General features: G+C 43.9%; 1 long non-coding RNA gene across 1 annotated transcript; it reads right to left on the minus strand.

The window, feature by feature from the left end:
* Positions 1 to 7,430: 7,430 nt before the first annotated feature.
* On the minus strand, positions 7,431 to 11,591 carry LOC142784629 (uncharacterized). Its single transcript, XR_012888703.1, has 3 exons — positions 11,128 to 11,591; positions 8,461 to 8,660; positions 7,431 to 7,502 (listed from the first exon to the last, which is right to left on the minus strand). It is a non-coding gene; the product is annotated as an uncharacterized LOC142784629 (long non-coding RNA).
* Between the last annotated feature and the right edge of the window lie 3,383 nt (positions 11,592 to 14,974).

A 14,974-nucleotide genomic window follows, 5' to 3' on the forward strand; every position in this document is an offset into this window, starting at 1 on the left:
CCAATCGTACCGGCTTGAAGCGGGTACGCACTGATGAGAAGTTTTTTCAACAGGCCAATCAAAACAGTTCCTCACTTTTATGTCATCCACTGAGAGAAAACTGGAAAGCAAGCCAGGACCGTCTCTCCCTTCGTAGTTGCTAGATGTCTTACCGAAACTCTTGGAGCTGGATACAAGGTAACCAAAATGGCTAGCAGAGACCTCCTCCTTGAAATTCGGACCAAAGAAGTTTGTATAGCTATACCATCTCTAAGCTTATGGTGACATACTGATAACCGTAACAACACACAGATCAATGAACACAACTCGCAGAGCGGTACGTGATACGTACTTTATTGACCTATTTGAGACTGAATTTTCGGAGGGGTGGAAGAGCCAAAATGTGACCACTGTACAGAGAATTATCATCAGAAGAGACAACAAGGAAACACCAACGAAACACTTAACACACTCGTTTGCTTCTAGTAAATTGCCAGAAACCATTGGAACGGAGTGCACGAAGACTTCTCTCAGGCTATACGTACCAATTGCTTCCAATGCCAGAGGTATGGTCATGGCTATAAAGTGGTCGTGGTCGCCAGACCTCTGCAGGATGTGGAGTCCTGGGCCAAGTGCCGGAGAACTTTAAAGAGCAGCCACTTTGTGTAAACTGTGACGGAAACCACGCTGCATATTCACGTTACTGGAAGAATGAAAAGGAGATAACGCTGAAGTTGAAAGAAAACATTTCTTTTAAGGAAGCAAGAAAAAAGGTCTCGTTCTTCTATCGCCAAACATATACTGATGCGGCGGGTCAGGGGGCACCACCGCACCAGCGCCCGCCACTCCCTCGGCCCGCACATACTGAGCCGGTGGTAGTGGCTCCTGCCCCCAAGGCGGATGTAGTCCAGACTACTCCACCTACTCCCGAACAGAGACCGGAGACACCAGGGTTCTCAGGTCTCAAGGCCTCGCCTCACAGGCGAGGCTTAGAATTTTAACAACAAGCTCGCATGTGCGGGCATCCAGTGCCTCCGAGGAGGCAAAACCCTTGCTGCCTAAAGAGCGGCATGGCTCCTTAAAGCACGTCAATAAACGATAAAAAAAGCAGATAATGGGGCCTGGTGACGGCCCTGTTACTCGAATTCAAACTTCCAGCTTAAACAGATACTTGCTGTTCGTACACACAGCCCTGCTTTACTTTCACCATGAACACTCAAATTATGCAATGGAATGTCAGGGGCCTTTTCAGGAACCTTGACTATGTGCAAGAACTTTCACACGAACACTCACCAAAATGAAGCGTGTACAAAAAACACACCTAAGTCCAAAACACACCTACTTTTTACGTAAATACGGTATCGCCCGAAAAAAACCGTGACGATGCAGTGACATCATCCGGAGGTGTTGCCATCATATGAAATCAAGAGATTGCATGCACAAACTTTCAATTGGAAACATTCCTGGAGGCAGTGACTGTTCGAGCTGTGCTTTTCAACAAACTGATCACAATTTCCACTCTTTACGTACCTCCGAGCTATCACTTACAAAAACAAGCCTTCCAGTCCTTAATCGATGAAATTCCGGGAATTTTGGTTCTCCTTAGAGACTTGAATATGCATAGCAGGCTATGGGGTGGCTCTCGTTTTGACGCCCGAAGTCGACTGATTGAACAGTTTCTTCTCTCTTCCAGAGCGTGTCAGGGGAGTGAAACTTCCTATACCCTCGATGGAACGCGATATTCGCTCGCAGCGCCGGACGAACGCCTGGTGTTTGGGGGCGGTACGAAAACATGGCGGCTCATTGCAGACATGCACTGGGGGACGCCATCTTGATGAGGACTGAGGATCCGAGTGGCGAGAGGGGGAGAATTTAGCGCCAAATTCCATTGGGATGCACCAGCAAGCCAAATTGAGCTAGTGGAAGGTATTCAGATGGCGAGCACGCGACCTTCTTCCTGTTGCGCAACCCGCCACATGATGAAAACGGCCATCATTGCGTTCTGATTGATGGTCTGCCCATCCACCTATTTGTGCACTACTTATTCTAAGTAAGACGTTGTTTTTGTTTACGTGTACACATAAATTAGACAAGAATAAAGAGCAGAGTTTGTTTGAATGTTTTATTGCCTGAACGTATGGTTTATGCAGTACAAATACAACTTGAATGTTTTACGTTTTTTGTCGCATACAAAAGCGGACCGCACATGCCAGCATGCTAATAACCTAGTATCAATCCAGTGCACATTGCCACACATACGTATATACAAAGACAAAAGAAAAACAGTAATAACTATACACAAGTTCATAGCACGTATCCCGATATAAAATCATCCCATGAGTGGGACAAGATAATACGGCACACTGCACACTTAGGATGCAAGAAGAAATGATACAAAAAACATAAGGTACCGGAGTTAGACATTGCTACATTTTCTATTCAGCATCAGGTTTCTTTATAAAAGCTTAAGCAAAAATTTACAAAATACTGAAGCCACTATAGAGTGTTCTCATAAAATATTACGAAGGGTTTATGCTTTATTCAGCGTAACATACCTATATTGCTTAATGAAAAAAACAAAAACAAAATACAAGCAGACAAATACTACACACACAAGTCCGCTTCAGAGGCAGGAAATGGTGACCTCGGCTATAGAAGTAGCGGTGACTCAAAAATATGGAAATAGCGCCTACTTTTGCGCATATGTGTGTCTTTTTGTCGTCCGTGTTTTCTGAGCGCTCAGTTTTTCAAGACCTCAAATATGCAAACAGAATTCTAAGAGTTACAAAAGCTTTCGCATTTTTCGTGCTGCAGCAGATTTTCTGGTGCTTTGTTTAGCCAAGGAGATGTTCACGAAGCGAATATGCCACAACAGGCGAATCCTTGCAAAGAGGTGCACAAAGGCTTTCTTGCATTCTTCAGAGCAGAATTTTCGCCTTCCCATACAACTGTGCAAAATGCCTGCCAAAACTCCACTCACATTAGGCAGGTGCGCCACAACACCGATATATTCCAAAAAGCAAGCTTCCATGGCTCTAATATCCTGAAAGCAATCGTCAGAAGGTTTAGTTTAGTTTAGTTTAGTTTTGTTTATTTGCAGGAAAAAAATACAAAAACTTCCCTGCGGGAGGCAAAGACTAAAGGCTAAATAGCCTGACGAGGTCTTGACCTCCTGATACAGTCTGCATCAGTGCCATATTACACATATTCACACATCAGTAACATACATATACAAATAAGTGACATTATACATATCTTATTTAGTTACACAGCTTATTTCTACATGATATACATTCAGAATATGTTTTACAGGAAACAATTTTGGTATCAAACGATTCTGTTTAAGTATCATTGTTCACAGTAAGAAAAAAATCAACTCAGTATACAAGTATTCCTAAATATAAAAGCCTATGGATCTACTATGTCTTTAGTCAAAAGAAGAAAGGATTTATGATGACATTTAAATTGTTTAGTTTTCAGAGTAAAGTCTATATTCGATTCGTGAAGGTTTAGCAATTGTATGATCTTATAATCAATAGCCTGCTTGCCATAGTTCGTGCGTGTTTTCTTAGTTTTGCGGGTAGAATTTCTAAAGCCATATGTTGTTGATACAGTGCGTGGAAAGGAATCCTGTAGTTTATGTTTGTGGATGTGTTGCATCAGTTTAAGATTATATACTTTCCTAGCAGATAGAATTCCATGTTTAAGAAAAAGCGGCTGAGTGTCTAAGTCCTTGGGGTGACCTTTATATTTTTCTATTACACGGAGCGCGCGCTTTTGCAAGATTAATATTCGATCGTAATTGGTCTTAGTTGTTGTTCCCCATACAAGCATTCCGTATAGAAGTTTGGAGTAAAACATGCTATAATATAATGATTTACATAACCATGAAGGGAGGAGGAAAGCAATTTTACTCAAGCACCCTACAGAACGAGCTAGATCTACCAAGAGACTATTTACGTGCGGTGTCCATGTTAAGTGCTCATGAAACCAGACTCCAAGGAATTTTTGAGTGCTGACTTGTTCGAGTCGCTGATTGTCAAACAAGATTACTATATTATCACTGATGTGCTTGTTAATGGGCCTGAACATAATAAATTTTGTTTTTTGTGTGTTTAATTTTAGTTTGTTTTTTGTTAGCCAGCCTGAAAGTTTCGAGAGATATACATTTGTCGAAGCTTCTACTTCCTGAATGCTGGAGCCTGTGAAAAATATACTTGTGTCGTCAGCGAACATTTTAATTTCGGGTGTATACTGAACCTCTGTAATATCATTTATATATAAAAGGAAAAGCACGGGGCCTAAAATGGACCCCTGCGGAACTCCTTTCTTTACGCTTAAATAGTCTGACTTTTTACTGTCTATGCTAACAAATTGTTGTCTGGATGATAAATAGCTTTTAAATAAATCAGAGACTATTCCACGAATTCCATAGCGGCTTAATTTCAACAGTAAGATATTATGGTCAACAGAATCGAACGCTTTACGCAAGTCAAGGAAGACACCTAACGTGAACATTTTATTTTCAATATTTTCTATTATGCGGCTTTTTACATCAATTAGTGCCTCTTCCGTGGTTTTATTTTTGCGAAAACCATATTGATGCGGTGATAAGATATTGTACTTCTCAAGATATTTCATAAGGCGCGTATTTATACATTTTTCATAAATTTTTGAGAATACAGGTAATACGGATATCGGACGATAGTTTTATTTGGCATTGTTACATTGCCAAATAAATCTGAGGAGATGTTGCTTGCCTAGCATAGCAAAATACTGGTGTGATGCACAAAGCTGGCGGTCGGCATTCTTCGAAAGGGTGTTGCACACACAGTGTGGAGGCCTGTGCAACAAAAATTGCCGTACGAGATATCCCCCAACATAGTAGAGAACGTTATCCTCTACTATATCATGGCTAACGGGCTGTTCTTCATCAGGAAGCATATCGACTGTTGGTGCTGCATCACAAGTAGTAGGAAGCGAATGAGGTGGCTCTGACATTTCTGCCAACACAGTGCTGCGATCCTGTTCACAGTTTCCTTCTAAAAAAAGGGCAACCAGTTTGCCAACAGAAATGTGTTTCAGACCTGATGTGAACTGAAGCACATTTGGGTTGTCATTGCAGCCATGCTTTAACCTAAGATGCCCGAAAAGGTTCTCCAGGGGGTCCTGCTGTAGCCAGCGAGTCAAGAGAACACGAAAATCAAAATCTTGGAAGGGGTCGTCGCAGAGGAGAAGTATAGCCTTTAAGGTGACCTTCCATGCCTCAACTGTGTGTGGTTGCCGAGGCCCGTCAAATTTCCACCTTTCAACCCACGACAGGCACTCCCGCAAAAAGGCTAGGTGTTCGGACCCTTCCGAAATGGCATAACGTAACGTGTCACAGGCTTTTTTTACAAAAGAGCTATTCAGACAGTCGAATAACCTATCTACCTTCTCGAGAAAAACAGTTGTTGGTTTGGCGGATACCGGCAACACGCCAAGAGAAATGAATACATCAATGGCCACTGAGACCGATTCGCTCATCACCTCGCTGGCATATTTAACTTTCATGTTATTGAAAGGCTTGCGGTAAATGTGGTTGTCGGTTAGTTTCTTCGCCAATCTGAGTTTGAGAGGATGCGAGCTTTCGTATAGTTGCGTAATGAAAGACAAATCCACAATTTCTTGCCCGATATGGAGCTTGTGAGGTGCGCGGAGATTATTCCTTGTGCATTTAAGTAAGTGTGGTGTGTCATATAGGAAATAAATCTTGCGGCTTTCAAGCACAAAAAACGGCTCTTCAGGCGTCACACCTAGCTTACTTGCCAAAGTGATGTTGCTTCCCCCCTGGTCGCAGATGAGCGCCTTCACAAACAACCGGGCTCCCTGCAGCTGCTTGATTAATGTTATGATCAGATGATGAAGAGTATCTGCGGGCGTTTTGGTCCTTGATACTGTGTAAGCAACGGGCTGAATCCACGTTTTTGAAATGCCTGCCACAAATATCAGGAGCGCTGAATTTGCCACGGCTGGTGTTCTTTGCCTACCGTCATCGGAGAATCCCATCACAATGTCATGCTTTGCATCATACTGCAGATGTTCGTTCAAGGACATTTCGTCAAATATTATTGTGCACGCACGATCTGTTAAATGCCAATTTCGGGTAGCTTTTTCGAGGGCTTCAATAGCGGTTGGAATAACTCCGGGAGTAATCGGAATATTTGATAACCACTGCTTTAGCGACCTCACAGTTGGCATGTCAAGCAGTCTTGACAGATGTCTGTACGCTTTCGGACCATGAAAGTATAAGTTCAAAGCGAACTGGCGGTGCTCGGGCGACCACCTCCGTCCTCTACGTTTCACGCCATTAATTTTAACTTGAGTCTCAAGCAATCTAAAGAATGTCTTGCGGTCGTAGGGCCTGATAGCATTCAACGCCTCGGACTGGGAAAGCTTTTTAACCTTTCTCTTGCCAATTCTTGACAGTGCCTTCCGAAGCCTTGATTTTATCTTCTCCAGGTTTTTCATTTTTCTGGCTGTCCGGGGCGAGCACCTTGAAGGCTTGTGTAGCCGACCCGCTGGATTGAAACCTGAAAGATTTAGAGAAAACGCTCATATATACTGTGTTTTTGTGAAAGCTGACCATGATCTTTAAACCTAGTAAATGTTCTAGCGGCTTTTAGAATAGAAGTGATTACTTCCATGAGTAATCAGTTGGTCATATTTAGTTCTCAATCCTTCACTTATTCAAACTTGGGGCATTGGGAACAGGCCTCTGATAAGCACACTGCTGGGCATTGAGCCTACTAATGGCATGCATAAGCATCGTGGGCAACATGAAGCTTCAACTAATTTTTCCTAATCATTAGCATACTCCTTGTTAACAAACATTATTGGTTATACGTTTAAAATGGTATGTTTAGGAAAAAAACAACGAATTCATAGTCTTCTTTAAAAAACACTAATCCCTATTATAATAATAATAATATTATCTGGGGTTTAACGTTCCAAAACCACGATATCATTATGAGGGACGCCGTAGTGGAGGGCTCCAGAAATTTCGACCACCTGGGGTTCTTTAACGTGCACTTAATCTAAGCCAACGGGCCTCAAACATTTTCGCCTCCATTGAAACTGCAGCCGCTGCGGTCGGGATTCGATCCCGCGACCTGCGAGTCAGCAGTCGAGCGCCCTAACTACTAGACCACCGCGGCGGGGCACTAATCCCTCTTAGGAGGCAACAAACAAGCAAGAAAGGGATCGGACAAGCACTCGTCTCGTCCTGCCTTTCGGTATACATCGCTCTGGTTCTCCTCTCTTAGCAATGAACTAGCTCGCCCAGCTGACACCCTAGTGCACTTTAGGATCTGTTAAATGGTACGTGACATTAAAACGATAGCTGCAGGGCATTAATTTATGTGGAATAGTTTTTAAGAGCTTAGAGAGCAATACAATTTGCGTACATGAGGGCTCAGTCTGTTGAACTTCATCATCGGCGCTGTGAGCGGGCATCGCAGTGGCATTCGCGGGCCGAGGAGAGCCTGTGAAGAGAAATTGGCGGAGCACAGATTTCAGCGTGACATACATACAGCTGGTATTAGGCGTCACATTAAATATTTGCAATTACAGTCACTCAGGGCGTTTTCTCACTATTAATTGGTCTCCTCGCGTATTATGTCTCAGTACGAGTAATGAAAAAAGTGTAAACACACAAAAAGAGAACGCTACGTGTCACTAACTAAATATATGGGTGTCCCAACTATCCTAAACCAATATTTTAAAAATCTTAATGCGATGTGCCTAGAACAGGTTAACATCGTGGTGCCCGTGATAACCTAGCGCGTAACCGAATTCTTGCCAATTACACTTATTTGGTCCATGGAAAATAAAAGTAATTTTGTAATAAAATGCCAATAAAAATAAAGTACCTTTTGGATTGCTAATTTTAAAAGGGACTTTGAACTAGGGTGTCGTAGAATATATATATATTTTTAAAAGGCCAGTTCTGTTGCTCCCACTGTCAGAGCTATTGCGCAATTGTTTTAACAGCGACACCAAGTTGGCCGCTACTCACTCGCCATGTGCGAAATAGCTGATAACGCGCCACATGGAGCACTCTCTCAAGTTATGAGGTCATTTTCGCCTTTTCCTGTAAAACGCTACGCCACGGGTAAAATAGCAGAGACAACTGAATCAGAATCGAGGAGGTTACATGTAGAGCATTCTGAGTGAGACGTTTGCTCTAAATTTAACGATTGTGTAGCCGGCAAATATTTTACTTAGCTAGTTATATATACCAGCAAAATCATGCCGGCGAATCCATGGATGCTGTGTACACCATGCGTTGGTATTTTTGGTGTAATCTGCGCGAGAATCTTAAAAATACTGAGTCATGATAACTCAGACAGGTACACATATTGAGTATTAAGACATTTCCGTAAATAGATGTAGAGGCATGAAAGTTTGTGCTGTTGTATGATCACTTTACAGAATTCCCACCTGGACTTTCGACGTGTGTCTGCCCATCGCCAAAGATGGAAACTGTTGGCACAGCACATCTTAGCAGCCTTGTCTGTCCAGGGTCTGCGTAGTCTCTGCTGGTGAAATGGGCAGAGCACAAGCGGTAGCTGCTGTAGATCTGACGAGGTGGTAAATGAGCCAGGTCCTGCCATCTCGCATACTGAAGCCAAGCGCGAGATCTGGAAAATCAACGTGTGCATGTGTAGTATTTGGGTTAGAATAGATTTATTTCTGTTTTCAGGCGTAGATGGATAGCTTTAAGTGAAAACTGGCATCTTTATTTTAAGTAAGCGTTATTTGATACATTTCTCATCTTCCTTTTTAATTGAATTTTTGTAACCAAGACGACTTGTGATAGCAATCCTGAAAGCAAACTTTAAAATAAAATCTGTGTTTATTATTAAGAGACGCGGATACATGCTTCTACTTGCGCGATAGCAATGTTTGGTGGCAACGACCCCAGCTTTCCTCCTAATTCAAAATATATTTTTGCAGACAATAGCAATCATCCCACACCAAAATCTCTAAACAACTATTCGTACGTATATACCCTCGCGCACTGCGTATCGCTCGATTATTACTCGCGCCCTGCTGCAAATCTTTCATAAAAACCTTATCAAAACCGGTAATAAATTAGTAGAACACGTAAGTTTACATTGTCCAATTATTTATGGGCTTTTAGCTGCAATTGCATTCTTGTAAATATATCGTAATTGTACTTAAGGCTGAAACTGAAAACATGAAATTGAAGTATACATTATAAATTAATATTTTATAAATTTATTGCTAAATTCCTCTGCAATATGCCGTGGATTTACGTGAGGCCAAAATGAAAACACACAGTTGAAACGCAATAATGTAATAACATCCGTCTAAACTCGCAAGTGTAATAATTTATGTCATCATCATCATCATCATCAGCCTGTCTACGTCCACTGCAGGACAAAGGCCTCTCCCATGTTCCGCCAGTTAACCCGGTCCTGTGCTTGCTGTTGCCAATTTATACCCGCAAACTTCTTAATCTCATCTGCCCACCTAACCTTCTGTCTCCCCCTACCCCGCTTCCCTTCTCTGGGAATCCAGTTGGTGACCCTTAATGACCAGTGGTTATCCTGTCTACGTGCTACATGCCCGGCCCATGTCCATTTCCTCTTCTTTATTGCAGCTATGATATCCTTAACTCCCGTTTGTCCCCTAATCCACTCTGCTCTCTTCTTGTCTCTTAAGGTTACACCTACCATTTTTCTTTCCATTGCTCGCTGCGTCGTCCTCAATTTAAGTTGAACCCTCTTTGTTAGTCTCCAGGTTTCTGCTCCGTAGCTAAGTACCGGCAAGATACAGCTGTTATATACCTTCCTCTTGAGGGACAGTGGCAATCTACCTGTCATAATTTGAGAGTGCCTGCCGAATGTGCTCCACCCCATTCTTATTCTTCTAGTTACTTCAATCTCGTGGTTAGGCTCTGCGGTTATTACCTGCCCTAAGTAGACATAGTCTTTTACAACTTCAAGTGCACTATTACCTATCGCAAAGCGCTGCTCCTTTCCGAGGTTGTTGTACATTACTTTCGTTTTCTGCAGATTAATTTTAAGACCCACCTTTCTGCTCTCCTTGTCTAACTCCGTAATCATGAGTTGCAATTCGTCCCCTGAGTTACTCAGCAATGCAATGTCATCGGCGAAGCGCAGGTTACTGAGGTACTCTCCATTAACTCTTATCCCTAACTGTTCCCATTCTAGGCTCCTGAAAACGTCCTGTGAGCACGCAGTGAATAGCATTGGGGAGATTGTGTCCCCCTGCCTTACACCCTTCTTTATTGGTATTCTGTTGCTTTTTTATGAAGCAATATGGTAGCAGTTGATCCCCTGTAGATTTCTTCCAGAATGTTTATATATATTTCATCTACACCCTGATTCCGGAGTGTCTGCATGACGGCTGATATTTCTACTGAATCAAACGCCTTCTCGTAATCTATGAAGGCTATGTATAGTGGTTGGTTATACTCTGAGCATTTCTCTATTACCTGATTGATAGTATGAATGTGGTCAGTTGTTGAGTAGCCTGTTCTAAATTCTGCTTGTTCAATAATTTATGTACTCAGTACTTAATTAACATAGTACTAACAACACATGCTATGAACGTATATGGACCCTCCCTTATAGCCAAAAGAATATGGGAATCGCCTTCCTCCAGCTATGGACATAAATAGGCTGATAATATTCAAGAATAATAATAATGCATGCAACGAGAACAGACTGAACGCAGGCAATCAAAAGGTAATAAAGAGTGCGGATAAGCTTACACTGTTCTATTAGTTACTGTATATGCTGCTACAAATACATTTGTGACATGCCTTGCATTGCCTTGGGCCAAAGTGCAACATCGAAGTGCAATGCACGATTGAAACGCATTAAATTGAAAACGCAAGTATAAACAATCGTGCGTAGCAAATGTATTCGCTGGAATAATTTCCAGATGCTCTGCCTTGCATGTCATGTATAATTGAAGCCGAAAAGCAGACAATCAGAATGTAATGAATAAATCATGTACGTGTAGCTCAATTATATTAGACAGCTACTGCAGCAACCGCGTCCTGATATGCCGTGCAAGCGTAGAAAGACAAAACGAGCAACATGCAGATCGTACCTTTCGTCCACCGGGATCCGAAAGAATTTTATGCCGGTGTGTCGTGAAGAATTCCGACACCACTCAGCGCAGAACGATTTGTGATGACGGCGAGAATCCATGGATGCGTCTGTTTAGCTGAATCTTGCATGGGTTTCGCTAAAACAAACTTTACAGCGGTAAAAGCGGCCTTTGGGACACCGCAGGCTGTAGCATACATGGGCGCGAGAAAAGAAACGCCCCTTTTTCGCCGTGAGAGATAGGACGACTGCGCAGTTCCCGTTTTCCACTTCGGGTGGCGCTCTTATTTTCGTAATCTTGAACTGCAACGTTTAGGTTCACTTGTGTAGTAAAAACTCCGGAGTTAATGAGTAACCTAGTAATAACTATAAAATAGAACAAGAACGTTCATTTAGGTAGTACAGCCCCCAAACGTTAGGATCGCTGCGGTTACGGGACAGAAAAACCGCGAAGTTTCACCCCCCTGCGCGTGTCTCCTGAATCAAAAAGAACAAACCTATTATAGCATCGCTAACAATACCTTTTCCACCATGAACTTAAGCATAGTATCTCCATCGTTTGTGCTTTTACTACACAGGAAAGTCATCACTAATCCCTACGGAAGTGACCACTTTTGTAGGTGTGAGCACACCTACGTCAACTGAATGCCCACCACAGGTTCCCAATTGCTATTAGGAAAAGCTGACTGGGAACAGTTTTATACCATCACTCATTTAAATTGGCGCGACATATGTACTTTAAGCATTGATGCTGCTGTCAACTACTTCTTCGCGTTTTGATTGATGCAGCAACAAAATGCATCCCTAAAACGAATCGACACCCTGGCAAACCACATGTGCCATGGTGAAATCTGAGTGCCGAAATTCGCGCAAGCAGCAAAACAAAGCATTGAGGTTTCTTCGGAACTCACCGACAGCAAAAATCTTGAAATCTTTAAGAAAATGAAGTCTCAGGCCAGAAGAATGCGTTGGCAGGCCAGAATAAAAAAAATTGCAGAATTTTTCATCAGGGATCAATTCATATACACAGGAGGCAAGAGTCTGGAAAATAGTTGGTAGGGTAGCAAAAAGACAAGTACACACACTGCCACTTGTAAACACATAGGTTGACGTTTTGGAAGGTCAGGCAAACTTCCTTGGTGCACACTTTCAACGGGTGTGAAGCTCGTCACACTATACTGATGCCTTCCAAAAATACAGAACAAAAAGAGAAATGCAAAACTCGAACACAAATGTACAAGATACGAGGCGTACAACCAAGCTTTCAGCTTAGCTGAGCTTCAAGCATCACTGAACTCCTGCAGTGATTCTACTCCGGGTTCTGGCCGTGGAGTTTCCAAATGTTAAAAAACCTACAAATCGAAACGCAAAAAATCTTTACTTTGTACAATGCTATCTCGTTCTTTGTCGCTATCCCTACTTCCTGGCAAGAGGCTATTGTTATTACCATTTCAAAAAAACGCAAGGACCCTTCTTCAGTTTCGAGTTATAGGCTTGTTGCGCTTGCAAGCTGCCTGTGCAAACTTTTTGATAAAATAATAAACTGTCGACTTGTACATTTCCTTGAAACGAACTATTCGCTCGACCAATTCCAGTGTGGGTGTCGAGAGGGAAGGTCCACCACCGACCAACTTGTTCGTATCCAGGCACAGATCAGAGATGCTTTCATCCACAAGCAATACATCCTTTCTGAGTTCTTCGACTTCGAAAAGGCTTATGATAAAACATTGCACTTTGGAATATTAAAATACCTGTCCCACCTTGGCGTGCGTGGCAAAATGTTCACTATGTTCGAAGGTTACTTGACAAACCGGATATTCTGCGTTCGAGGTATCGTAATTAAACTGAATAAAAGATACAAGATGAAGGTGGTACGGGCTTATGTGCCTATATCCAGCCTTGATGACCCTTCAGTTTAAAACTTTTATGAAGACCTGGAATCGGCAATTAGTAAGGTTAAAACCCAGTATACTATACTGATGGGAGACTTTAATACAAAGGTAGGGAAGAGAACTTCCCACTGTCTGGAGACCAGACAGTGGGAAGTTATGGCATCGGTACTATAAACGCCAGAGGAGAGCTACTAAAAGAATTCACAGAAGGCAATAATTTAGAGATTTTGAATACCTTCTACCGAAAACGAAGAAACTGCAAGTGGACATGAAGGAGCCTAAATGGCGAAAATAAGCACGAAATAGTCTTTATAATGAGTGCACACCCAGGCATCGTGCAGAATGCGGAAGTGGTTGCAAGGTACGATGCAGTAACCATAGAATGGTACGGTCTCGAATTCGGCTAGGATTGAAAAAGGAACGACAGAAACGGATACGCAAGAAACCAATCAATGAGCTTGCAATAAGAGGTTAAGTACAGGAATTCAGAGTATCACTTCAGAACAGGTACTCGGCTCTTAGTAAGGAAACCAACCTTAGCGTATATACAAAGAATAATAATCTGACAAGTATCATTACGGAGTGTGCAGTGGAAGTTGGAGGCAGGGTAGTTAGACAGGACACTGGCAAGTATTCTCAGAAAACGAAGAATCTCATTAGGAAGCGTCAAATCATGAAAGTCTCATGTACAACAGAAAAATAGAACTGTCAGAGCTTTCGAAGTTGATTATTAGGCGTAAGGTATGCGATGTATGAAGGTTGTGGGAATTGAGGCTAGCCCGCTGCCTTTGCGCGGGCTTTCCCGCCTTTTCTGCAATTCTCATGTCCCGACATGTCTGCCCTCCTTTGCTCTCAGCCGCGCTGGGAAGGGCGGAGTGTCGTTTAACTCCCTCACCCGGTAGCGGATGTTGACTGTGGCGCCGCGCGCGGACCCCCGAGAGTTTTTTCGCGCGCTGCGTCGGGAGCGGTGAGTACAGTCCGGGACTTCAAACGGTGAGCCACGCATTCTTTTCCGTCCGTCGAGTCCCGTCGCTCGGGGCTCGTCGGACTTCGCTGACGGCGCCTCGCGCCCGATGCGAACGCTCATCTTTTGTTGCCCCGCTGCGTACTCACGGCCGAAGGGCAGTACGGTGTCCTAGTGCGTGGCCTAGCTACGCCGACCCGTCTCCCTTCGAAGCCAACGCGAGCGCCTTTGCCCTCGCTCGAGCAACCGGGCCCTTTGTCCCGGTGTCTCCGTGGATCACCTTTACCGCGGAGACGTGCTCGTGGCACCCCTGTGTAGTACTTTGTGCCCGTGGCGTGGATAAGCCTACTTGCTTTCCCGCCGCGCCTATTTGCAACGGGCTGTACTGCGTTTGGTGTTGCCACAATAAAGTGTTGCGACTTGAGCAGTATCGTGTTTCCCGCCACGGCGACGGTTAACGCGTGCCCTGCGGCTCGCTAAGACCGAACCCACGCTGGTGGCCGTACTCCTTCGGGATACGTGTACACCACACTGGCGCCCAACGCGGTATCAAAAGCTCTAGCTTTTGACTGCTCTTAGCGAGTCAGTTCGCCTGCGCGATTCGGGCTCGTCGCAACATGTCTGCTTCGTGACATGCCGCGTTGCACAAAGAGGCCACCGCCTCTGTCGACGGGCGCCCTTCGGCGCTCGCCTGTGTCGTCACCCCTTTTTGTGGTGAATACACTCCTACGTGGTAGCTGACGCGCTATCTCGTGCCCCCTGTTGTCTGCCGAGAACCTGGCTTTCGGCGCGACGGCCGCTCGCGGTGCCTTAGCACATGCAAGCGTCGGGGGCGAAACAGTAGCTTCGCCGCCATTCGGCGAGAAGGGTGAGTCCCCACGCGGACAAACCTTGGCTGCTAATCAGGTAAGCGGCGCACCGCGAAGCGGCCGAGCGGGGGAGCTTTCCCAAGGCCACGAGGTCGAGAGCGAACCCGTAACGCCGACTCAAGC

This window comes from Rhipicephalus microplus, unplaced genomic scaffold (assembly GCF_043290135.1).
Source record: "Rhipicephalus microplus isolate Deutch F79 unplaced genomic scaffold, USDA_Rmic scaffold_15, whole genome shotgun sequence".
Lineage (NCBI taxonomy): Eukaryota > Metazoa > Arthropoda > Arachnida > Ixodida > Ixodidae > Rhipicephalus > Rhipicephalus microplus.